Raw genomic sequence first — 26085 nt, 5'->3', positions numbered from 1 at the left:
ATCCTCCCATTCCACTTACCAGTCGCCTCTTCAAGGCAAGAACCTACATGAACCACCCCCTAATCCAACTACTATATATTGATAACAAAATATTCAAATTGATTCTCTATTGAATTTTATTCATTCACTTCCTTTATTTCGGTTCATAAAAAAACCATAAAAGGTAACAGTATAAAACACCAAATACATATGAGTACATATAAAAATACTGTAAGTTAAGAAATGTTAACAAACAAGTTATAGCCCTTGAGCAAGAACATAAACAGGTATGAAAAATGTAAACTGTCCATCCATACCTTTCTCGCACATTAATTTTCTTGGTCCTCAAATACCATATGGCTGTGAGAAAAATGTAACAATTGAAAAGAAAACTGGTCCACGTGTATCTGTAATGTATATTCTCAGTGCTATAATGTGGTCATTGAGGCCCATCATTCTGCATAGTGGTATAATACAGCATTTTCTTTGCTTTGTGTATGTCACACACAAAATTAAAACATGTTCAATAGACTCTATGGCCTCACATCCCATGGGACACATATTTAATACGCCTAACCCCTCTTCCAACGACAGGTGAAGGGAGCTATCTGTAATGTGCCCACTCTAAGCTTAATAAAAAGTGCTCATGCAAACAGTTTTGTAACCATATCTAAATATGGTTCAAACTCAAAACCACATTTGAATAAGAGGAACCCGTCATCAGGGCCGACTGGCTACCGGGCGTTTTGGTGTGCTGCCAAGCTGGGGGCTGATTTCATTGATGGGGACCTGCGTGTGATTAAAACCTTTAATTTTGCTTGGTTTATTTAGAAGCACACGCAGTTCCCCATCAACGAAATTAGCCCCCACCACAGTGAAATCAGCCCCCAGCTTGGCAGCACACCAAAACGCCCGGTTGCCAGTCCGGCCCTGGCCGTCAGTCAGGTTGCCAGATGTGGTCCTGGTAATTGTTTCTCCAAAAACATGGGCCGAATAGGCCATTTTGAGCTTTGCAATGGCATCACTCAATATATAATTGAGATTTAACCAAAAGTCCGCTAATCCCAGCTTGAATAACCATGACTTTATGTAAGCACACCAAGGGATCCTTTCAACACATGGCCCCTCTAGCTAACCTTGGAGCCATTGACTGTAGGGCTCTAGTTCTCTTGTCGGCCAGTCCCTTAACAAATACTCAGTCTCATTGCTACGATATCAGAGATAGATCTAAAATTTAGATCTATATAGATAAGAAGTGTGGGGGTGCTAGGAGGAATTTTTAACAACAATTACAAGAAGATGTTCTCTGCCATTTCCAGCATCCCCAATTTGCAGTGATCCCAAATATGTGCTCCCTATAGGGATGCCCCACACACTTGGCTCATATAGATTTCAAAAGGGGGGAATCGGAAAAGATGGTAAACTATATGCAAACCATATAGTAGACCCTGCAGATTGCTTTAGTGATAGGATGCTCTTCCTCAATTGAACTGGCTACCATTGCGAGTCTTCCAATCAAACACCCAAGTAATCAAACTCAAACACCCGCTCAAGGGCAACCCCATCCACTGATATAGCTCTTCTTATTTTGCCCTTGCAATCCCCCAACACCATATACTTAGTTTTGGTGTTGTTAATTTCTAACCCATAGTCCCTACAGTATAAGAAGAATTTCTCGAGTAGTGTAGAAAGGCCCCAAGGACTTTCCGACAATAGCTTGGTATCATCAGCAAATAGCAAGCAAGGTGTATTTGTATCTTTAATCTTGGTCAAATCATTCTCACAGTTTAAATATATGGGAGACACTTGTTGATATATAGAAGAAAGAGTGTAAGAGCCAGTACGCACCCGTGGCGCACTAATGTCCAGACTGGTATCTCGTCTGTCAGTTCGCCAACAGGTCCCCACCTAACCCTGGCAAAGTTGTCTGTATATAATGCCTGGATTAGGGTAAAAAGGCCTTTTGGTACCCCTATCCTGCTACAGGTTTACCATAATTTAGTCCTTTGGACCAGATCAAATACAATTGAAGATCCACGAAGGCCACGAATAACCTCCCCTTTCCCAGGTCTACACTTCTCCACTTTATGGCTAAAAAATGTATAATTTGTTCTATTGTACTAACTTTATGCCTAAAACCTGTCTGTAGATGCGATAGTTACATAACTTGCTCAATCCAATCCCATGGCCTATTAAGTATCTGAGAATGAAAAGATTTCTGGATGTTATCGATTAAGCTTATGGGTCTGTAATCACTCGGGGAAGCCCTGTCTCCTTTTGTGTGAATCAGCACTATAATGGCTCCTTCCAAGTAGCCGGGACCTGGCCCCCTGCCATCAGGGCATTTGACACCATATATATTTATGGGGCCCAGATCTGCAGTACACTTCTATGTAAATCAACCCGGATTCTATTAAGTCCTGGAGCTTTCCTGGGCATCTGCGCCAATATGGCAAGGGTGGGTTCTTCAAGCGTAAATTCTCGCAATATTCCCCCTTATTATCTCAAGGGAGTATTGATGCACCCACAACACTGTCAGCTACTAAGGTGCTTGTCTGGTATAGACCCTCAAAGTATGCAGCTCATTCCTCTTGGGGAATGTGGCAGTCTGGTCTCGCATTATCTGATCACACCCATTTCTGGATAACAGCTGTCAAAAGCCTTTACTGTCTTAGGTCCTCCCAGCAGCAAGTAGATTATCCACCTACAAATCTTTACAAAATGTAGGCAAAATCTACTGAAGAAGGCTGAGTGGGCTACCACTATCTGGCTCAGAGTCAGCTCCTTTTGGGATAATGCCGTAATTTAATTCAATATAAGTTGGTTTAAGTTTGCAAACAAATCCTCTGACTTAAGCAAAGACTCCCATTTGATTGTTCGTTTGTTACCAGTAATCTCCATCGAGTTTGTGGCAACAGACTCTTCTAAGACCCCTCTCTTCTGGCAGGCCATCCCGTCTAGGGAAATATCATTGAGTAATGGTCACAGTCCTGACATGCACAAACAGCGTGGTCAAACACCTCCTGCTATAATCTTATATCCAAAAAGACTCAATCAGTGTGGCTATTGTAATTTCCTCTAGTGAAAATTGGCCTTGCGGCTTGATCTGAGGGGAGTCACCCATTTCCTGATCTTATGCCAAGCATACCCATAATATCTACAATCTGGGATCCCGCAACCCTTATTTTAGTTAATCTGTGTGAGCAATTGAGTGGAGATATACCCCACAGACGATCCTCTTCCTTAATGAAGTTTAAATATGGTGCATAGGGCTCAAAGCACACATTAAAATCACTGCAATAATATCCAATAAGAAAGGGGCTGTTGTGACAAAAAAGCATTTAAGATGTTCAAATCAAATCAAAATGAGCTTTATTCGATATTTACATTGAATATCATAAAAGCATTCAAAATATCAGTTAAAAGAAAAACTTCTTACATTTATAACATTTATAACACTTAGTTATTAAAAAGAGACGAAATATAAAATTTAAATATAAACATTTTCAAAAAAATTGATCTTAAAAAGAACACAGTATTTAGAAACAGACCAATGTACGATAAGATCTTTAGCTGTTTGCCGAATCAAGTTGTACCTGCTAACGAGTTTCTAAATTTAAGTAATAATTTTAAAAAATATTCCATTTTACATATGACATCCTTGTCCTCTAGCTCTTGTAGGCGTTCAAAGGCGTCTCTACAGGACCTTAGTCCCCATTTTTTCAGCAAGGGTCTCAATAAAGATTTCCTAGGGGTGGTATAATAAGTACAAAATAGTATGGAGTGAATGTTTGATTGAACAGAAGTATGATCACAAGGGCATAGGCTCAAATTTCGCGACCAATCGTTACATATCGGGAAAGTTATTAGACGAAAAAAAGAGCCCAACCTAAATCTTGTAAGCAACATTCTTGTGAAACAGGAGTAGTCACTGGAAAGATATCGTTGTAGCCCTTTATTCACAGTGATCCTTTGATAGGCCTGGATTGATTTATTTAATTTCTGGGTCGCCCACCTTTTAGCTTCTAGGTGATCCAGTAGGGTCTTTCTGAGTTCTTTTCTTGAGATATTTTCCAGCGTCATTGGGTCGGTATAATACTCAGGGCGATCTATCTCTTGGAACATCTTTTTAACATATGTTAGCCATTTCATATGTTTTACCCCCTCCAGATTAAGAATGTCCGTTATTATGTCGCGGTTTAGAACAGTCTCGGCAGTGGTCCAAATTTTATGCCATAGAAGCGGTGGCTCAACTTTAATTTGATCAATGATAAATGGTAGGCCTAACTCTATATGCATCATGTAGACTGATGTAGCTTTCGACGTCGCTAACAGGTATCTTAGGAAGTTGTTTCTGCCACTTGTATTGATGAGATGTCGTTTTCAATACCCCAGAGGCCGGCCCCATAGATGGCTGTAGAAACACACTTGGCTTTATAGATGATTATGAGTTGTTTAACTGGCCTCCCTCCTATTTTACTTGCAAAGTCACGTATACCTCCAATAGCTCTGACAAAAGCAAGTTTCCTAGCTTTGACAGCGGGCTGCCATAATACCTTCCTGTTTATACTTATACCAAGGTACGTGAAATTGTCGACTGTCTCCAGTTTTTGATCCTTGATAAAAATAGGGCATGGAATTTTCTTTCTGCCCTTACTGCAAGCCATAGAAAAGGTCTTCCCAATGTTGACTTTCAATCCCCTTTCCTGCATATAGTTGGTAAATGCAGCAACAGCACGTTGTAGCCCCAATCTTGTTCGAGAGATGATAGCCGCATCGTCGGCATACAACAAGATTGGGATGGCTTGGCCTCCCACCTTAGGGTAGTTACATTCAATGTTTTTTAAATGCTCACCGATTGCATTTATATAGAGGGAGAAAAGCAGGGGGACTAAGATGCAGCCCTGCCTAACCCCTCTGTTGATGGTAAACCTTGGTGAGCATTCTCCCTTCAGGCCAAACCGCACCCTGGCACCAGCATCTTTATACAGTTTCATTATGAAGGCAAGAATTGATGGATCCATCCCTAAATGGTCAAGGGTTTCCCATAGTTGGTCATGGACCACACAGTCAAAAGCAGAGCTTAAGTCTATGTATGTTATGTAGAGACTTTCCCTCTTAATCACCACATATTTTGACATAATAAGATGTAAGTTCAAGCTCTGCTCGACTGTACCCCTTCCCTTTCGGAAACCATATTGCAATCTTGAGAGTATGTTCTCCTCTTCTGTCCACTTTTGCAAGCGTTTCAAGACGATTCGGCCCGCGATCTTCATGGTAGAATCGAGCAGGGAGATAGGCCGATAGCATGATGGTAAATGCCTGTCTCCTTTTTTATATATGGGTATCACTATTGCTTCAGCCCAAGTGGGAATTTGGCCAGAAGCATTCGCTGAATTCAAGACAGCGGTTAATATTGGTGCCCACATATATATCTCGGTCTTAAAAACGTCTGCAGGGATGGCATCCGGACCAGGTGCCTTCCCTGACGGACTCTCCCTTATTGCTTCGATCACCTCTTCAAGCGAAAACACAACGTTAGCAATAGTTTTGCTCCTGGAGGGAAATGTTAAATGTGGAGGCAGAGTGGAATCCACTAGGGTGCCATTTACAAGACTAGGTTTACTGTATAATTCTTGAAAATGGGCAGCCCACGTATCACCATCAATTGCAAGGTCCAGGTGTCTCTTAGGTGTTTTTATCCATGGGAGTGGGGTGTTTAAAAATTTCCAGAAAGCTGAAGAGTCCCTATTTTCACTTGTTAACAAGAGAGTCTGCCAGGCTTCCTTCTTCAGAGTGTTTTTCCTGTTTTTGATGGCAAGATGGTATCGAAGTCTAGCTTGGCGTATCTCCATAACTTGTTTAGGTGTTGTATGAAGAACTTTCTTCAGAGATTTTAGGGCTCTTGTGCACTCGTTATCGAACCACCCTTTTGGGGTAATAGGGCCTTGTTTAAACTGTCTTGTAAGGAGCGTTTTAAGGCTCTCTTGAATTTTCAAGAAGGCTTCCAGGATTGATTGAGGGTGTTCATTTATGGACAAGCAAGTGTGTATCTCCTCCCATCGCAGCTTAAGTAAATTTTTAAGGAGATTAGCTGGATTAATTTGATCCCATTTGATGGTATAACCATTTAGTGTACCTAATCTGATGGGTTGTTCATAGTTAAGTCCAGGATTTTCGTGGCTAGGACTAGGAGAAGGTAACACCATGACTAGAGCAAGAGGGTAGTGATCACCAAAGAGGTGGTCCAACGTATCCCAACAAGATATGAAAGAGGCATGCATCTTCGAAAAGAGGATAAAATCGATGGTGGAATTTGTTGCTCTTCCATGGAATGTCGGTTTAAATGGTTTCGAGGGGAATGATAAGACATTTGCAAAATCTAGATTAAACGATGCCATGAAATTATTTAATAATTCCCCTGTGTTTGTATGCACAAAGTGATCGGGCATTTCGTCCTCTGATTCCTTATCGTTTGGAGGAGAAAAATCACACACACCCCTGGAAATATTTTGGCAGATATGACAGTTAAAATCACCCATGAGTGCTGTCACACATTCCCCACCCCGCATTTCTTTGATCGAAATAATAGAATGAGACAAATCATCTAATGTTTTCTCCAAACGATCTAAGGGGATGTTATTATACAGATTAATAATTAAGAGACTCAAAGCTAAGCCCAAGTCCATAACTATAATTTGGTAGAAATCCCCTAGTACACATTTTCGTATCCTGTGTCCCACGGCTACACTTACATATATACAGAGTCCCCCCCGGTGTCTGCCCTGGTTGCTCTCTATTGCTGCTGAATGAAAAGTTTGGAAGCCCAATAAATGTATCGGGGTAAGCACCCAGGTTTCCTGAAAGCACAGGACAGAATAGGAATTAACTACCTCCAGCCATGCTGGTTGAGTGATTTTTGAAGATATCCCCGCCAGGTTCCAACTAAGAATGTGTAAATTGGAGGATAGATCTTGCGTTACCATACAAGTAGTCAAAGATTTTACTTTAATACGCTGGTCAATTGGGGGGAAACGATGTACCGGGAGCTGCATATTTGTTCCATTTACCAGATCTTCTAATATCTTGGTATTTTTTGGGCAGATCTTCATGGATGGTGTATTTGAGAGTATGCTAGGATTATCCTCCCCCTCCACCCTTTGGTTCTTCTCAAAAGGGAGTCAGTCTATATCCTCCAAGTCATAGAGCGGTTCGTAGTAATTGTTACAAGGGAAATTCCAAGTTGGAGTTATTGGCGGGAAAAAGTTACCATAACAAGGTTGGTCATATCTAGGAGTTGGATAGGTTTTGTTTCTCCACGACCTGCCATTTTGCAAATGTGGATTGAAGGTAGTACAAAATTCGCCCCTATCTCCCTGTCCTGGATTTTGGAAATTTCGCAATGGTCTTTGATGGTATTGAATTGTGCGGTTCTCGTAATGATGTATGGAGCGATATGGTTTTGGGGGCATTAAGTCTTCTGGGTAAAAATATAATAAGGATTTGGGTGAAATCGGGCCTTTATTGGTAGCAGTGAACCAGTCCATTATGTGGTTTGTGACTCTAGGATCTTTAAAGGTAATTATAATTACATCACCCTCAATGTCTTTGGGGCGTAAGCCCACCCAGCTGGTTCTCCTCACCATGATGATGTCACCGTTTAGGTGTGGTGGTAATGGCCTATTGTTTTTCAGCCAATAAATGACCTTGTTTTTGAGGCTAACAGGGTCTTCATACCTTACTTCAGATGATAGAGGTGGAACCCCTGTTAGAATGATAACATTATGGGATGCTGCTGGAGGTAGATCCACATGTCTCTCACCCAGTGGTTTGTTATGTTTCTGGGCAGAGGTTTTCGTATCCCGCGTGGATTTGGCATTCCCCATTCTTGCCGAATCCATGAGGGATTTAATTTGAGCTGACTGTGCTTGAGGATCTACAGGCAGTTTGGATAGAACCTTAGAAACTTTGTTTATTCCGCGCAAAGCAGCTGTAGGAGTTGGTATAGTAGAGGTTTTAGATACTTTTACAGATATATTAGGGTTCGACGTTTTTGCCTCTTTTGTAGCTTTCTCTTTCTCTTTAGGAGTCGGTTTGGAAATTGCCGTATCATTACTGATTAAAGTGTTTGGGGTAAGGCATCCTATGAGGGTATCCAATTGAGTTCCTAGTATCCTTACTCTCTCCACTATTGGCATGAGTAAGGCTTTCATAAGATGCTCCATCGCATCTACAAAATCTTTCATTGTTGGAGGAACCTGAGCAATCAGTGTATTACTAAGGACGTTAGGTGCCCCTTCAGCTATTTTATGTAGTTCTTTCATTAATAAGTCCTTTTGGGGCATAACTTTGTCGATAATTGTATCAACCTGGCATAGGCTTTTTTTCCTTCGCTTTTTTGGTGGGGATCTGATTACGGCCTTTTTCCTCTTCATCGAGTTAGTGCCTCTCAGCTTTTTAGGGGCTTTGTGTTTAAAGATAAATAAGTCACATTGTCCTCGGTGTCCCGCCTCTGATGATTTAGGTGTCTCCATGATACATGAGCTTTCATGAATGTTAGGAGGCTTAGGGGTATCAAGGTCAATGAGATCAGTAGTTAGATTACTGCTAGGAAGGGGTTGCTCCAGTTGGTGTCTGGTAGAAATCTGATCTTTGGGAGACGAGCTAGACTGAAAAATTAAAGGGACATTGTCCGTATTGAATAGGTCGTCCTCAGAAGTATCTCGAATTGAGTCATCCAACTGGACAACTGGGATAGCTTTAATAACAGTATCCCAGGCTGTGTTTTTAAGTTGCTCAATTGATAGCCGTCGAGCTGCACGGCGCTCTGCCAGGGCCAGCTCTCTATCAACTTCCACCTTTGCTTTTATAAAATATTTATCAAGTGGGCCCAAAATAGAAGAACCTACCCTGGAAGGTAAAGCGTCATCAATGGGTGTAGACATACCCGGCTGGTAATCCCGATCTAACAATATATTGAAATGAGATCTCGTAACTTACTGGTAAACGACAGGGGAATGGCCAAGCCTAGCCTTATCTGGCCTTGGAGGGCCGTAGAGGGCCCGGGCTGCGACCCGCGTGCGTCCCGCGGTGCGCGGTAATGTCCTTCCTTAAATTCCTGTAGGGGGAGAGGGGGCGTGGCGCTGGGAGGGGGCGCGGCTCACACGGGAAGAGGACCCAGCTGATGGTGGTGGATGCTGGTCCTCGCAGTCCCGGGGCCGGGCCTCTCGCCTCCTCTGTGGCCACACCGTTAGCCTCCTCCCGCTGGAAGACACAGGCTGCAGGAATCACTGTTAGCTACTCCAGTAGCGTCGCTGACACACCACAGGGCAAAAGTCAAAAGAAACCTCTCTGCGAGCGGCTCCCGCGTAGCGGGGGCCGCGAGAGGTAATGAACGATTTCAATGGGGGCGTGGCACTGGGAGGGGGCGCGGCTCACACGGGAAGAGGACCCAGCTGGTGGTGGTGGATGCTGGTCCTCGCAGTCCCGGGGCCGCGCCTCTCGCCTCCTCTGCGGCCACACCGTTAGCCTCCTCCCGCTGGAAGACACAGGCTGCAGGAATCACTGTTAGCTACTCCAGTAGCGTTGCTGACACACCACAGGGCAAAAGTCAAAAGAAACCTCTCTGCGAGCGGCACCCCAGCAGTCAATAATCAGTGGCGGAGTGAATAACAGCTAAGTTTGTGCTGTCACTTGCTGTTACAGCAGTGACCAGCAGTGGCCAACGCCAGACACCAGACGCCAGTCACCAGTTCTCAGCTCCGCCCGCCGAGCTCTCCTCACTCCTCAGGCAAACCACTCCTCACCGCTCCTCACCTTTGCGTGCTTGCAGGCGAGCCCGTACTTGCAGGTGAGCCCGTACTTGGCGAGGACCCCCTGGAGCTAGTGCCAAGCTTTTGCTGTGTGCTCGACTCGGCTTCACAGCTTCTCAGCCTCGTAATTTGTAATGAGCCTGTGGGACGATTGGCAGGCGGGTAAGACTCCCCCCGGGTCTGGGGACCCGCTCGCGATTCTCAGCACGCCGCTGCCGCCGATGCCTCTGCTCTACTGCTCTGCTGCTGCTGCTGCCGCGCACACGATCGCCACCTAGCGTCCGTCAAAAAGTGCAAATAGCCCTTTTAAGATGTTTAAAGTGTTAGATGCCTGAGAGAAAGGAGTATTTCTATGGGGACCTATTCCTAGGCAGTAAGCTGATGGTTAGTATATCTGGGGATTCAATATGTAATCTTTTTGCAGTGCCACCCAATGACATTCTTAACTGTAGTGTAGTTCCTATTATCCCAATAGGCTCTGCGCATTGGAATAATATCTTCAATAGTATAGACGTAGGACAGAGGTTAACTAGGTCTTCTACTGTCGATATTAGACTTAAAGTTTAATGTTTGCCAGCTAGCTCAGAGTTCACTAGAAACTTTCTCGAATAGACAAGGTGGAGTTTAACCTCCCTGGATAGACAAGAAGGGATTTAGTTTCTGACAACCATAGAACATGACAATTTTGCTCTCCCCTAATCAAGAGTGTATCTCTAGAGTCGTGTGAAAACAAAAGACAACTTATTTTACTCAGTCAGTTCAGTGCATTCTTAGTTTCACCAGATTATAGAGAAAAGGAAGAGACGGGCGTGTTCAATAAAAAGATGTTATTTATTGATCAGTCTCTTTTCTCATACAAGAGAAATGAATCGCTATTATTGCAATACTTATGGTTAAGTAAAGTGCATACAGTAATAACAGAATTATAAAATAATACTGTAAAAGCATTGATATGGTTTCTTAGCCATATGATACTTAAAATGGATAAAATAGATACATACATATATACATTGACTAATCGTACTCAACTGGTGCTTCTAACTACGCCTACCCCAATGTACCTGACCTAAGCCTAATACGTGGGCGGGAGTAGATAAGTAGCAGTTTAAGTTAAGTTTGTTTTGCCAAGAGTCTGCTTCAAGAATTCTCTACAAAGGGTTATTCAGTTCAGTACCTGGGATTTAGAAGGCTGGAGGGTTGGTATCTCTATCTCAGGTCTTGATATTCCAGCTGCCTGCAAGGGCGCTGGAAGCGCCGGAGCTGGATTTCTCGGCAGGAGAAAAGGCAGCGTCTCTCTCTCAGTGCGTCAGAAAGGAGGGGCAGCGTCTGTGGGCTTCGCTGTCAGCTGGGCTCCTCGGCAAGTCTCGCTGCTCCAATCTTGTCACCACCTCGTGTGTTTGCTTAAGGCAATGTCGGTATTATTTATACCTGAAAGGTGCCGAGATTGACGTAAGGATGGACATAAATACGTCAATAAGGATGTCATACGAACTGGTCGTTCGCACATTCTTTACTGAAGTTCTCGGTTAAATCAAAACAATGGCTGTGGGGATTTCCCAGGTCGTGGTAGGTTTGATTTGTTTTGAGAACACCGTATGCCTATTAGGGGGCTGGAGAAATAGTGCTTGCCTAATGAGATGGCATGCGCTATGACCTAATCAGATAACGGGCTTCTGTGCCGTTGTTTGGCTAATCAGATAACGGGTTTCTGTGCAGTTGAATGGCTGCTAGTTAATTATTAACCAGACAAGGGTCAGAAATAAGGGGATCGATACAGTACCCATAGTAAATACATCACACCCACTCCACGTAATCTATGTCCATATTTACAAATCTAGGCATAGTAAACAAAACTAGTAGTGCATGTGTATACCGAACCACCCCAAAATACAATCAAATGCATTCTGAAAATTGGAAATGCAAAATACACGAAAAGATGAGTATAGTTACTATATGCACTTCAAGCAGTATAAAAATGCTAAATGTAATACGCATATTTTGAAATCAGCATGAACGAAATGCGGAAATTACACATGAAATGGCTCTTAATACAGAAGAAAAGGTCGAGACCATCTCATCACAAAAATCCTAATACTTGCGAACATGCTAGAGGGTAGCTAAAGTCTCTAGAGTAGCTAAAAATAGAAATTTTGTTCTCTAGGAATAGTTTTACTTTAAGCAGAAGATAAGTGTCCCAAAAAATCGTAAATATTTTTGGAAATGGAAGGGGAAAAAAAAAATGTCTCGCTCTCCGTAAAAACTGGTGAGAAAATTTCTTATTGCTTTATTTTCAAAGTTGAAGGCCAAATTCAGGGTGTATGGAACGCCGTGTGCTAGTTTGTTCAAAGTCATTCTTTCTGCTCTGGTGAAAACATCATATTGTTGAGACTTTCGAAAAAACTGTCAACTGCTTCTTGCGAAAGTTCCACTAACTCGGAAAAATTTTGTAACATGCATTCATGAGCATGATTGCCTTCATTGATGTTTCGATCAGCATAGCTGACAGAAGGTCGTACCTGATCGATGCTGCTTTCATCTTGTACTTCACAACTCTTCAATCGTAGTGGTGAAGTCTCCACGAATGCCGTCATCAGGATTGGTAGCCGCTGGGGACAGCACAATGCATGAGCCGTTACCGGACCCAACAAAGTCTCTGCGTCCATTGGCACATCCGATTGTAGTGTCAGACAGGTGTCCAACACGCATTCTTCGCCGCATAGCAAGCACCTTAATACAGGCATAACACAACTTTGCCACATCGGTCTAAATGAAAGAAACCAAGTCATGTTTAAATCTCATAGCCGTGCTAGTCCAAGGACTTTAGTTATGCGGTCCCGGTAGCCAATAGCTCGGATTGTTTCTTCCATTATCGCTGGTGTCTTGTCTGTGACGTGGTTTGCCATAGCGAAGTAACAGGATCAAAAATAGGATGCCTGCCACTAGTCCCAAAAGGAGAGGAAGTCCGCCAAAGATGGAATGGACAAAATCAGGAAAAATACCTAGGATGGCTTTGAATGGGGTTAAAGCTCCCGAAAACACTGTCTTAAATACACTCGCGATTCCACTTGTATCAGAAATATTTAAGATTTCGCTCAGTATTTCTGCGAAATGTATGGGGGAATTGGTTGATAACAGTGAATGAATCTCAGCAGTTGTCCTTGCAACTTGGAGATCATATGTTTCTTTTGATGACGTTAACATGGTTGCCGTCTGTAGGAGCACTGTCTTCATTCTGCTTAAAGTATCAATTCGAATAGAAGAAATTTTCAAACTGGGCCATAACCTTGCCTCCCTGTCTCGGGCATCGTTTGGGAACAATACTCGTTCACAGCACATGACCTTCGTAGTCACGGTTATGAGATAAGGTTTTCCGGGCAGCAGACTGCAACATCTGCGATCTACAATTAGAATGTAACTCCCATTCGAGAGTCTCCTAAAGAATGGTTCTATTTGTGTTGCAGGTGTGCCTAGCTGGTGACATGAAAGGTTATTTGAAGTCCCTTCACATGCTCCATGCAAACTAATACCCTGACACAGAAGTGTACCGCCTAGTGACCTTTCACAATCATTTCCACTAAGGAACACACTTCGTCCTTTATTACTAACACATGCGTGCGTATAGGGCAAGTTCCATGTTGACTTAATGTATCCTTTACCCAACCTTTCATACTGGCCTGCCTGTATATATTTTTGGCAGTATTGAAACTGGAAAGTTGTTATCGGAATATTTATTATCCCATGTATTATCCATTCAATGACAGGTCGTTCTGACATTGTCAATGGTAATCTCTCAAGTTTTTCAATGCTCAGAATTGTATAGTCAGCACCCTTCTGTGCCAAACTGATTTGTTTATCAGTAAGGTTAAAGATATTAAATAGTGACGTTGTGTTGATTAAACGCCAAGGCACATAGCCTGAACGTAGATTTTGTAACGTCCAGCCAAGTTGTACAATAGAACGCAATTGGGACTGACCGTGTTGTAACATCAGTAAGTCTTGCGATATTATATCGATTGCTGAAGACACAATACTGTCCAGTGAATATATTCTGGAGGACAGAGTCATTAAATATGAGAGACGTTCCTTCAATGGCCATATACATCAATAATGTGTATGCATCTCTAAATGTCCAGATAGAGTGACAGTAACAAGTTAATGAAGAATACTGATTATTCAAAAATTGTGTTTATTTTTCTTTTTTTCTTTTTTTATATATATATAAATTCATATAAATACTGTTTTGAATTAGAAAATTAGAAAATTACATAGAAAATCCATCAAATAATTACAAAAGATCACAAATCATATGTTACAGTCATATAAATAAACGAAAATTAATAATACCCCTAGGTAACAATCAACCAAACAACTCACTTACGTGCTACCAATCATACCACAACCATACCACATACTAAGATGAGGAGAAGGAACTGGATTCCAATTAGCTAGATAACAACGCTAATACTATACAAGGGCCACCAGATGTAACAGTCGGCCCCTGCTGCAGGTCTACGCGCGTTTCGGTGGTTCAAGCCACCTTCCGCAGGACCTTGTACATCATCAAGTGCAGATACCAGGGGATCAGAACAAACAAAGGAAAAAATAATAACCTAAGGAAAAAGGGAGAAAACAAGTCTGTCACTCCAAAATACACAAAGATTATATATACAAAAACATTACACATTCACTGTTTAGGCAAGACTCTGGGAGCTCATCAACGTGACCATAGAGAAAGAGTCCTACATCTCACAAGAAATATTTCTATAAGTCTGACTCTTCACAAGAAACGAGGCAAAGATTCACCAAAACTGTGGCAAAAAGGAAGACATTATTTTAAAAGGTCAATAGTAACCAATCATTCTTAAACCCTATTGGTAATCCCTACGTAGGCAAGGATAAGATTACAGCCAAAGATTTACCATATATACAAAAAAGAGAGAGAGAAGTGGGCCACAAGGCATAACCTGATCTAGTTCGAAGAAATTTAAGCTAATAGTGACACATCATGGCACGTAATGATATACTTACACTGTAATATACGGGTATCTTTTCAAAAGGAATATATATATATTTTTTGAATAATCAGTATTCTTCATTAACTTGTTACTGTCACTCTATCTGGACATTTAGAGATGCATACACATTATTGATGTATATGGCCATTGAAGGAACGTCTCTCATATTTTGTGTATTTCTATTCCCCTCTGTTCCTTGGCCACAAATTATTCATTTGAGGGGGTCCCATTATACATGTTGCGGACAGAGTCATTAACCCATTGTCCACAACAGAAAGTGATTTTTCCAAATTAATACGGTCAATTTCCCGTATTTTTTCTGCTGTCTCAATTTGAGTTACTTTCGAGGCTTCATTGTAAGCTGCATATATAGAGGCCGCTATGAAACGTTTTTGACGCTGTTTGCGTGGTCCCATAATTTAATCACGCAAGTCAGCACCCTCTTGAAGTAAAGTTAGGTGTTGCTTAATTTCTGCCAGTGTGGATGTTTGTAGCCATTGAAGGCAGAGCTTGCCCACACTGTAAGTAGTTACTATCCCTGGATGTTGTCTTTGGGAATATCTAGGGTCTGGCCTGGTCAATTTGAACCCCTGTATTTTGTTCAGGAATCTGTCTTGACAGTTATTTGTGTCTGTGGGCCAGATCAACCATTGTTTCCAATCAGGATGTGTTCTGTTTTGGTTTAAAATATGGTTCACGTCTATCTCAACATCTATAGAGCTATTACTGTTCGTTGTTGGCTTTGGAATAGACGGTTTGTTTAAGTCTTTGATTTTGGCTAAGCCAAGACAGGTAGTTTGTTGAATAGTGTCATTCAAAAATATAATTTGTTCTGGGATCATACAGGCTCTGAACAATGATTCTATACCTTGCACTTGCCAATCTTTTGTACCCCAAACAGTTTTTGTTTCAATGTTATTGTTCCAGAAATCAAAACCAAATGTATTCATTTGCTCAAAAAATGAATCTGAATATATCAATTTCGTGTTTGTAAGCATGGTCTTCATACCTGTCTTATTCGACAATTTGAAATAAAATGTTTCTGCATTACTTGTGTTAAACCCTGTAAAATATGAATATTTATCATAAAATGTTTTAGAACTACCCTTTGGTGGAGTAGCACAATGTTCCCATTGGTTATAATTTAAAACATTTCTAGGTTGTGCAGATTTATGAAGATAATGGTTACCATAGTGGTTGTAGCAGAACATTTGATCATAATTAGACGAACCCTGCAAATAATCATGTTCTGTAAATTTAGCAGACATTACTAGGTCAGATATCATATCATTTATACTTTCAAAGTCCCAATCATCAGCGAATGTGCTTGGTTTTACAAAGTCACTTAACGAGATCTTAAATTGATGTGGATACTTCAGGATTTCAACCGGGCCATAGATTTCATAATCAGTATTGTCCCATGCTACACCGCCTGGAATAGGATTGGCTGTGAAGTTCACTGAAGAAAGTTCTCTTTTCTTGACGTGTGAAGATGTGTGTGGTTTAAGGACCAAGTTGATTTTCTGGCTTGCTGTGTCCATTTTAGCATATTTTCCCTCAATGAAATGTCCCAAGCATAGTACTATGATGAGCCAAAGTATGAGGATAAATGCACCTAATGTCACGCAAATTTCAATCCATGGAGAAGTCAGATAGGTTCCCTTTAGTTGATGTAAAAGTTCCTTTGCTTTGTCTTTAAAAGTTTTTGTTGATGGCTGTAATTCTGGTTCACTTGGATCTTCTGAAACATCATTGAAGTTGATGAAGTAGCCGGATGCCGTTCTGTCAATTGTTCCAATTGCTTCTGGATTACTTTTTGTTTTTGGATTTTGCTTTATTTCATTAGGAAAGTCTGTAGTTACATCATCGTAGGTTGTTGTTCCTTGATGAAAAGTTTTTATTTGGGTTTTAAGAGGTTCAAGTTCCATTGCTTTGTTGCATAGTCCTTGTTGTTTCACTGTAGATTTTCCAAATGTGATCAGTCTTTCAGTTTGAACCTCTGTGGATGTAGCAAACTTTGGTGTTCTGCTACTTCTTGGGAGTCCTCTTGGCCTACTATTTGTTATCGGCCACATGATTGTGGTTTAACCAGGTCGATGGATATGACTCGGTTCTCCTTTTTACCAGCAAGGGGCGGTAGTACTACTGATCTTGTCCCGTTGACAGACAAGACAGGAACTGCTTTTCTGTAAGAAGGCCCAAATTCCTTCTTTACCGCGATCTTCTCTCTGACCAGATCCCCGACTTTTGGAATCCAGACAGGCCTTGCTGGGACAGGTGGTTTTTCTTCAGTGGTTTCTGGCTGCTGTTTCAACTTTATGTTGCTCAGGTCGTTTCATTTAAGTCCTGTAAAATAGCCAAGCGATCTTTGATATCAAAGCATTTTTCTTTAACCACTGAAGTCTGACTATCTAAGTCCTGGATTAACATTCTAGTCTCAAACAATAGTTCGTACGGACTGAGTCCTTTCAGAGAATTTCTTGGCAGGTTATTTAGACTACGTTGGACACTTATTAAATGTTTGACCCACCCAACTCCTGATCCTAATATCTTTGCTGTTATAGATTGCTTTATGCCTTGGTTTTTTCTTTACACCAACCCGTTTCCCTCAGGAAGGAAGTGGGAAGAGTCCCGCAATGCAATGTTCATTCTGGCCAGTCACCCCCCATAAGCTGTTTTTAGAGCTAAAGGAAAGATTTTGGTCAGAACGTAACATGCTTCTAGCGTATATGCCATTCGCAAATCTTTGTATAACAGTTCCGACGTCAGCCGAAAGTTGGGGTCTACATTATAAGTGAAGATAGTCTCTACATGTTAATACGACGCAATCTTCATACTTTGTTTTTATTATTTTTTTGTTGATTTGATACATTCTGGAGTGAAACGCCATGGTAGTAAACCGTTTCTCTCGCCACTGCGATCTCTGTTGCAGTCTGGGCAGTTTTTTACATAAATGTGATGATGCAGGCTCATGCCTGGCCACCAGTACACTGATTGTAATTCTTCCAGAGAATCTTTTAGCTTAAGGTGTCTGAGACCCTCACCCATATGTGCGTCTGCTATTAACAAGCCTCTCCTGTCCTTGTTTGGAATTACTCTATCCCCCACTCCAGGGATTCGAGCAAAAGGGACTGAGTTTGCATCGATTATGTATGTATAATTGAGTGGGTAATTGATCGTTAGCGCTGAGCAGTCGCCTTGTGATGACGTTTTCACTGCCAGCACAGTTTCCCCGTCAATGTATTTTACTGCACGCTTTTTTGTAGCTACGGAAGCCGATTTAGTTGCTACCGCTGTGGCTGTCTCAGCCAATGAATTCCCTGCAACGTGACCGCCATCACGCTGATGACTCAGTGAATGTATCACGTGAGTTTTTGGTAGTTCTTTCTGTAAAAGAACTACTTGTTCCCAAAGCACTTTTTGCTTTATTGTTGCACCTGTGTCATCTTTGTAACCGTTTTGAATCCATTTCTGTAAATCGTTATTGTATGATTTGACGCAGTAATACAAATCGCACACTATAAGTGTCGGGAATTCGCGATCGGCATTATCTAGCGCCATTTTTAACGCTATTATTTCAGTTTGTTGTTCTGAATTATTTTCCACTGATTGTGTTTTTGTAAATAGAGGTCTCAATTTACCTCCGCGCCACACTTCTTTTACAATTTCGCATGTGGCGTTGTAAGCCAGCTCTCCCCAAACTGAGGGTTGAGCATGACCGTCTGTATATATTACACAGGCGTACTGTCGTAAAGGCAGAATGTCGATTGGCAGAGGGTATTCTCTCTCATATTCTAGATATTTTAATTCTTTCATTTCCGGGTCAAAATAGTATTTTACTTTGTCTGTAGCAACAGAGTTTACCCATTGTATCCATTCTGGATTCAGTGCCGTTGTCGGTAAATTACATGGTGTTGTTAATGCCTCAAAAGCTGATTCTGCTGTTCTGACTGTAACCGGTCTACCGTCGGCTTGTTTTTTTTCTTTTGCTACAGCTGTTTGAACCGCATGAACAATGTTTTCCTTAATGCTGAACCTTTTTTCAGCTTCTGTGTACAAATGTGATTTGTATGCAATTGGTACCTTCTCTCCTTCATTAGAGGTCAGGTATGTGAATCCGCATCTTCCTGGGATGACTCGAATCACAAGGTTGCGTGTCTTGTCACGTGTTTGTAATTTTGTTTTAACTAACATATCTGTTTGTAAAGATCTCAAAATTTCTGTGTGTTTTTGAGTCCAATTGATTCTTTTAAAATCTGGTTTTATAAGATCATAGAGAGGTTTTACTCTCTCTGCATAATTTATAATGTAAGTTCTTCCGAAATTCAGGAAACCTAGAATTGATTGTAGGTTTTTTAGTGTTCTAGGTGCTTGAATTACAGCACATTTCTCAAGGAAATTGTCAGCCAGGCTTTTGCCTTCACTTGATAGTTCATATCCTAAAAACAGGACAGTTAGATAGGCAATTCTTGACTTTTTAAAGTTGAATTTGTAACCCTCTGCTGCGAACCCAAGTATTATGGTGTTCACTCTCTTCAAGTGAGTATCCAAGTCATCATCTGTTAGATAGATGTCATCGACATAATATAATGCCTCATCATCATATATTTGTAATAACTCTGTTACTCTTGCTGAGAATAATCCTGGGCTGTTTTTAAACGCCTGGGGCAAACGACAGAAATTTTTTTGCGCGCCATTTATTGAGAACGCGGTCAAATATCTGCTCTCTGGTGCTATATTTTGACAGAAGAATCCATTAGAGATGTCTAATGTTGTTTTATATTTTTTGCGCACTATGTTATTCATTAGTGCAGCACTATGCGAGTTTTGTACTGCAAAGGTTTTGCAACATGAGTTAAGGTGTCTGTAGTCCAAAACAAGACGATATGAATTGTCTGGTTTGGAGACAGGAAACAAAGGATTATTCATTTGTGAGGTGCAAGTTTCAATCACCCCCTGGTATTCAAGTTGATCTAGGATCTCTTTTACCCCTTTTTTTGCTTCTTGCTTAATTCGGTACTGCCTCTGAGCAGTAGGTTGTGATTTTAACTGGATTTTGTGAGGAGGAGAGTCCTCATCCCATCCCACATGGTTTTTATATAATGCAGGAGCTTGGGCTACTGCCCACTTTCTTGCAAGTGTATATTTTTTATGAATTGGAATATGATTTGAGAAGGCAGGCATAATTATTTCTTCGCCATGAGGGCACTCCCTGACAAACTCTGGTGGCCAGTCTCTTTCAGCTAGAAGGATGTCATAGCCCTTGGAGAGATTATCCCAAAAGAGACCCCTTATTTTCCTAGTCTTATCCCCCTCTATACGCAATGTTATTTCATATATTTTATGAGGTTTGCTAACTTTGGTATCTGCAGTTTCCACCTGAATGTATTCATTCGTGTCCACTGTCTCCAGATGATTCATAAGGATCTTGCGAGCTATGCTCACTTCTGCTGCGCTGTCTAGCATTGTCTGAGCCCATTCTCCGTTTTTCAGCTGTGGCCTCAGTATTCTCGGCATGGTTGATTACTTTAATACTGGCTACCTTCTTTTTTGGAAACTGTAATTTTTTATTTTGATGAGCAGGTTCCTTGTCTTTGGACTTGACGTGCTCTTCTCTGTGTTCTGATCGTCCTCTTCTTTCCGATTTCTGCAAGGAAGTCTGAAAAGATTGAGAGGGACGTGTATCAATATCTTGATATCTATCAGGTTTTTTTTAGATTATCCCTATTTCTAAGGTTGTATTTTTTCTCAGAGGGCTCCCTCTGGGGAGACTTGTGTCCTTGGTCCGGAGATCTTTCTCTCCGCCGAGGAGACCTTCCTCTGGACTGGAATCTTTTTTCTTTAGGAGTGGATTGTTTATATCCATCCCAGCTCTTTTTTTGAGTGTTTAGATTATTTTTAATAAATACTTTTTCAGGTTTTTCAATAAGTTGGGGTTTCACCGGTTTTCCACCCAAACTATCTCTTCCTAGTTCTTCATAGGATTTTTCTATGATTCTGGCAATTTCAAATGGTTGGTCTGCTATATCTGTCTCTTTCAACCTCTGGCGGATCGCCACATTTGCTGCTTCTCCCTTTATATTTGCTAATAATATTGCCGAGACCTGCTTGAAGTCTTTTAGTAATTTCATACCAAGAGTTAAGGCAGGTTCTGGACCGTATTCATCTTGAATTTGTTTTAGCACATCTGGTATTACTGACATGGATGGAACACCATGTGTTTTTGTGTAAATGGAAGCAAAGACTGTACCCCAAGTGTCACAGTCCTCCACATGTGGTGCGATTCCCATTGGAAGACAGATAGTCAGAAACACCTAAAATCTGGGATTGGTGGGCATTAGTAACCGAAATACACTCAATGGAGCTCGCTTTAGCAAACATTAGGGGCATAAAGGCAATGAAAAAATATGAAAAAAACTGGGGAACTTTCATTGAACATTGATGTTATACTCATGAAAAGACTATGCTATTTGATAATCATTACGGTGCTCTGAGATTGTTAACATGATATTGCTCCTCTCTACATTTGTTTCTGCCCCTATCTCTTCTTTTCTCGCTTTTCTTTTCTTTCCTTTGTTCCCTTCTCCCCCCCCCCCCCTTTTTTTTTTTTTCTTTTTTTTTCTTTTTGGTTTGTTTCCGATTACAGTACTGATTTGATTTTGTATACGCTCTATATGATACCCACTATATATATGTATTGTGTTTTATGTACAATTATTACTTTTTCTTGGATTTGCTGTTTACTGTTTGTTGTTCTCTTCGTCAGCCTGCTAACAATAAAAAAATTAAAAAAAAAAGGAAGACAGATAGTCAGAATCCTGTGTTTCTCAACCGGCGTGGTATCTGGAAATACCGCCTCTATTTGAGTGATTTTTTGTGCTAACCAGAATGGAATTTGTTCCCGTTTTGCGGGTACTTTACCTAGACAGGACTGTATGTTCTGTGGTGTAATTTTATTTGTGTTCCCCTGGTGAGGGATCAGCTGTGGAATTTTAATCGCTGGTTGGACTGTTGAAGTCCGCATTACATATTGGACTAATTGTCTATGTATTTTAATTAATTGTTTTAGCTGTGCTAAAAGTTCTGGTGCAGACATTTCTTCAATGTCTGGATGTGGTGTGTATCCGGCTAGGACCGGCCACGTTGCTCCTGGTCTACCTAGTGGACCGAGCCTGGTGATGTGATTATTATGTTTTAGGGCGCCATTAAACCAGAGCAGGTGCTCTTGGTATTTGAGTGGTATTTCCACCTCCTCGAAAGGAGTGTACTCATTAGGAGGTTCCTCTATTTTGTAATAGTGGAAGTCCTTTGTTACAGCGTTTGCTGCTGGAAAGTTTATCCATGAATAGAATACCTCTGTCTGCCGATATTCGTGTGCCTCAATTACGAATATGACTGTACCACCTCTCGGTGTCAGCCCATTTTCTATAAGTTTTAAAGTTATAGATTTCCTTATGTTGACCGGGATGAGTATTGCATCCGGGTCTTGCTGTAGGAGACTATTGTCAGCCGCTAGGAGTTGAGCTGCTATTCTAGCTGTCTCCCTTTCTTCTTCATTTTCTGACATTCTACTGTCAAGAAGATTTTGTTTATTTGCAGATCAGGTTTCTATGGAAACAAAGATTAGATGCACAATATTTTGGAACAGTGTATCCTTCAACGTTGAATAAACCAAGAACCATACATAGGAGTCTCCTCCTACTAAGTTTGGCGGATTTAACCTTTCATCCACTCCAGACGTCTTTGGAGTATTATGGGGAAAAAGGGGTCTGTGTGAAAAAGCACGACTGAGTTACTCTAATGTCTTACGTTAGATTTATCGCCTATCCAAACCATTGGGCGCCATGTAGTGTAGTTCCTATTATCCCAATAGGCTCTGCGCATTGGAATAATATCTTCAATAGTATAGACGTAGGACAGAGGTTAACTTGGTCTTCTACTGTCGATATTAGACTTAAAGTTTAATGTTTGCCAGCTAGCTCAGAGTTCACTAGAAACTTTCTCGAATAGACAAGGAGGAGTTTAACCTCCCTGGATAGACAAGAAGGGATTTAGTTTCTGACAACCATAGAACATGACAACTTTGCTCTCCCCTAATCAAGAGTGTATCTCTAGAGTCGTGTGAAAACAAAAGACAACTTATTTTACTCAGTCAGTTCAGTGCATTCTTAGTTTCACCAGATTGTAGAGAAAAGGAAGAGACGGGCGTGTTCAATAAAAAGATGTTATTTATTGATCAGTCTCTTTTCTTATACAAGAGAAATGAATCGCTATTATTGCAATACTTATGGTTAAGTAAAGTGCATACAGTAATAACAGAATTATAAAATAATACTGTAAAAGCATTGATATGGTTTCTTAGCCATATGATACTTAAAATGGATAAAATAGATACATACATATATACATTGACTAATCGTACTCAACTGGTGCTTCTAACTACGCCTACCCCAATGTACCTGACCTAAGCCTAATACGTGGGCGGGAGTAGATAAGTAGCAGTTTAAGTTAAGTTTGTTTTGCCAAGAGTCTGCTTCAAGAATTCTCTACAAAGGGTTATTCAGTTCAGTACCTGGGATTTAGAAGGCTGGAGGGATGGTATCTCTATCTCAGGTCTTGATATTCCAGCTGCCTGCAAGGGCGGCTGGAAGCGCCGGAGCTGGATTTCTCGGCAGGAGAAAAGGCAGCGTCTCTCTCTCAGCGCGTCAGAAAGGAGGGGCAGTGTCTGTGGGCTTCGCTGTCAGCTAGGCTCCTCGGCAAGTCTCGCTGCTCCAATCTTGTCACCACCTCGTGTGTTTGCTTAAGGCAATGTCGGTATTATTTATACCTGAAAGGTGCCGAGATTGACGTAAGGATGGACATAAATACGTCAATAAGGATGTCATACGAACTGGTCGTTCGCACATTCTTTACTGAAGTTCTCGGTTAAATCAAAACAATGGCTGTGGGGATTTCCCAGGTCGTGGTAGGTTTGATTTGTTTTGAGAACACCGTATGCCTATTAGGGGGCTGGAGAAATAGTGCTTGCCTAATGAGATGGCATGCGCTATGACCTAATCAGATAACGGGCTTCTGTGCCGTTGTTTGGCTAATCAGATAACGGGTTTCTGTGCAGTTGAATGGCTGCTAGTTAATTATTAACCAGACAAGGGTCAGAAATAGGGGGATCGATACAGTACCCATAGTAAATACATCACATAACTATATGACAAGCCCCCCCCATTGCCCTGCCTGCTGTAAAATAGAGGGCATAGTTGCTATGGGAACTAAAACCTTGCCTAAAGATATCTGAAGTAGTCCATGTCTACTGCAATAGACACATGGCAGAATTGGCTATATGCAATCCCCATTCAACATCGTCTAGTTTGGCCCTCAGCCCTGCTATGTTCTTCGAAATAAGTGTTGGAGAATGCTCTGCAGGGTTCCAAGGAATAGGGCTTTTTACGTACAGCAGGTCTGACTGATTAGTAGATTCAGGTTTGGGGACACCTCGCTGGGTGAATCCTCCAGGGTCCTTTACTTCCACATCAGTAGGTCTAGGGAAGATATTCATAGAAACCACTTCAAGGGTGTTAATAATCATAGGACTTATTTTAGGAGTAGGAAGAGGGAAATTAGTAAAGTCGGGAATTGTCGGACAAGGGTTCGCCCAAGGTGGATATAGTATCGCTATTTTGCAGTGGAGTGGTACTGACTGAGATGTTCATTTGGCAAGGACTACAAACAAGGACACCCTTATTGTTGTTCAACCTGATAATACCTCAGCTAGACTAGTGGGCTCAGTTTTGGGCTGCTGCATGTGTACAGAAGATGCCTTCTTAAGTCAACCAATACAATTGGGGGAAAGATAGAACTTACATTGCTTCTGCAAGCGTAATGGTTCATGTACAAAATAAATGGTATATTTGAGGGGCCTGGCGGGGTTGTTCTTACGTCTAAAGCAACCAGATTGTCTGCCACTCGCGAAGAGGTCATAGTTAACCCAACATTGTCGAACCCTGCCCTTCTGTTTGCTGTTCTTACTGCTCCAAAAATGTTGTCTTGAATAAGTGACTGGCAGTAACATATCCAGTGGATGGACTTGTTCAATAGGGATTCTTCAATCTCTATGGCCAAAGTTTTGGTAAGTTTTGGGACATTAGTCATTGTGACATAGCCAAAAGTGGCATTTTCCCTTCTACCCACTTGGGGATCAATTCTCCCATATCGTCTCTGTGGGACCCTTTAAGGCTGTGCATAGCACATGGGAAAAGCTTGATCCCTTATATATGGGGACTTAAGGTCTAGGATGTCAGTTGTATGTTTAATTACTACATCTGCCCTCTGGCCTTAGTTCTAGGCCCAGACCTATCTGGCGGGGCACAATTTAGTGATTATAGATGGAATCTGTGCCATTTGTGAGGGTTCAATCAAGGATGGAGACTGCTGCTATTGTAGGGGAATACATGATGCCGGAGGTCTACTCTGCGCTAAGGGCTGGCTTATTGTGGCAGAGAAGGACGTCACCCGGGATTTCACAATTTCCCCCTACCATTTTGCAGTTTTTTCTGGATTTTTTACTTTATACAGTCCCCAAATTGCCCTCCTAGGTTTTTGTTTTGTCCTAGTTTCTGTCTAAAAGCAACCACAAAGTGGGGATGAACCACGCAAAAGACACTAGGAAAAATCATAATGTCCCAAAGTCCCAATTTAAGTGACTGAGTGTCCCAGAATCCAATATTAAAGCATGCTGTACAATTTAAAAGTCACTGTCAATGCAAAAGTACCTTGTGAGATGGACGTTCGAGGGGTGGCCCAGCCTCTTCATGTCCATGTTTCGCCTCTGGTGCCTCTGGCGCAGCAGGAGTCGATGCAGTGCTTTATAGAGCACCTGAGACCTGTCCCCAAGCAGCTGATGGCACCTACTGGTGCAGAGTCACCTGGTACTTGAAGTCCCCCTCAAGCAGATGGAGAGACGGTGTCCTGAGTGGCAGGATTTGATTCCACACTTTATAGCCCACCTGGGACTGGCCCCCAAACAGCTGATGGTGCCTCCTGGTGCAGAGTCACCTGGGACTTGGAGTCCCCCTTGAGCAGCTGGACAGACGGCGAGTTGATGCTGCGCTTTATAGGGTACCTGAGACTGGCCCCCAAGCAGCTGAAGGCACATCCTGGTGCAGTCACCTGGGACTTGGAGTCCCCCTTGAGCAGCTGGACAGACAGCATCCCACGTGGCGGGATTTGATGCAGCGCTTTATAGCACACCTGAGATTGGCCCCCAAGCAGCTGATGGTGCCTCC

Source organism: Lissotriton helveticus, chromosome 6, assembly GCF_964261635.1.
Source record: "Lissotriton helveticus chromosome 6, aLisHel1.1, whole genome shotgun sequence".
NCBI classification, from domain to species: Eukaryota; Metazoa; Chordata; class Amphibia; order Caudata; family Salamandridae; genus Lissotriton; species Lissotriton helveticus.
This window is presented reverse-complemented; position numbering follows the sequence as displayed.